The sequence below is a fragment of the Nothoprocta perdicaria genome, unplaced genomic scaffold (assembly GCF_003342845.1).
Source record: "Nothoprocta perdicaria isolate Ctin4 unplaced genomic scaffold, notPer1 scaffold_1684, whole genome shotgun sequence".
Classification (NCBI taxonomy): Eukaryota; Metazoa; Chordata; class Aves; order Tinamiformes; family Tinamidae; genus Nothoprocta; species Nothoprocta perdicaria.
The window spans coordinates 1-1421 of record NW_020454854.1 but is presented as its reverse complement, the minus strand read 5'-3'; the positions used below and the strand labels follow the sequence as shown (position 1 = coordinate 1421).

At 70.8% G+C, this 1421-nt stretch overlaps 1 long non-coding RNA gene across 1 annotated transcript; it reads right to left on the bottom strand.

The window, feature by feature from the left end:
• Window positions 1-142: 142 nt before the first annotated feature.
• On the bottom strand, window positions 143-1114 carry LOC112944412. The gene is made up of 3 exons (XR_003248764.1): window positions 1052-1114; window positions 333-482; window positions 143-167 (listed from the first exon to the last, which is right to left on the bottom strand). It is a non-coding gene; the product is annotated as an uncharacterized LOC112944412 (long non-coding RNA).
• Window positions 1115-1421: the final 307 nt, after the last annotated feature.

Below are 1421 nucleotides of genomic sequence, written 5' to 3'. Positions count from 1 at the left end.
GGGGACATGGGGATGGGGAGCAGCACCCCTGGGTGCCCAGGAAGGGCCCCAGTGTCCGGGACACCCCTCCCCACCCGCGGGGCCCAGGCGTCCGGGCTCACCAGGCGCTCCTCGCTCGCCAGCTTGGGCAGCTCCAGGGCCGGGTGCTGTCGCTCGGTCAGGGCTCCCTATGGGGGGACATGGGGTGTGGTCAGGGGCACCCATGGGTGCCCCCATCCCCACACATCCCCACATGTCCCCCCGCAGCACCCACGGGCTCCCCAGCCCCCGCAGCACCCGTGGGTGCCCCCATCCCCACACGCCCGCCGCAGCACCCATGGGTGCCCCCGCACCTTCTTCTCGAGGATGGCGAAGGCGGCGTCGGCCGTGGGCGACTCGCGGCGCTCGTCGTCGCGCAGGGCGCCCGCGGGCGCGAAGCTGCTGCGGAAGCTCTCGCGCTGCTTGTTGAGGCTGCGCGCCCAGCGCTCCATGTCCTTGGCGATCTGCAACGGGTGCCGTCAGCACCCATGGGAGCCGCGGGGCGGGAGCAGCACCCACGGGTGCCATGCGGATGGTTGAGGTTGGGTGGGTGCCTATGGTTGCTATAGGGCTGCACCAGCACCCATGGGTCCTATGGAGCTGCACCAGCACCCACAGGCGCTGCAGGGTTGGGTGGATGCCTATGAGTGCTATAGGGCCCCACCAACACCCACGGGTGCTATACAGTCGCAYGAGCACCGACTGCTCCTATAGCATCGCACCAGCACCTATGGGTGCTATAGGGCCGCCCCAGGACCTACAGAGGCTATATGGTTGCACCAGCACAGATTGCTCCTATAGAGCCCCACCAGCACCCGTGGGTGCTATATGGCTGCACCAGCACCAATTGCTCCTATAAGATCCCACCAGCACCTATGGGTGCTATAGGGCGCTGGCAGCACCGACTGCTCCTACAGGGGCACCCCAGCACCCRCGGGTGCTATAGGGCGCCAGCAGCACCCCCAGCTCCTACAGGGCCGCCCCAGCACCCACGGGTGCTATAGCGCCCAGCAGCACCCGCGGGTGCCCCCACCTGCTGGGCCGTCTTGGTCTTGTGCTTCTCCTTCTTGTCCTTGGGCTCCTTGGGGGGCCCCGGGGGGCCGGGGGGGTCGCGGGGGGGCTCGGCCGCCGCCTCGGCCGCCACCACGTAGGTGCGCCGCTCGCCGTCCCAGTACAGGTAGCGCTGCGCCCCGGCGTCGTAGTAGTACTGTGGGCACAGGCGGCGAGCGGGTGACGCCCGGCCGCCTGACACCCCCAGCGCGCGCGGGTGTGTGCGCGGCTGTGCCCCGCTCGTCCCCGGCGCGGGTGACACGGCGTCACCCGCCCGTCCTCGGAGCGGGGTGCCCGTCCCGGGTTGCTGTCGGCCGCGGCTGCCCGCAGCGGGTGACACCGGTCACCCGCCC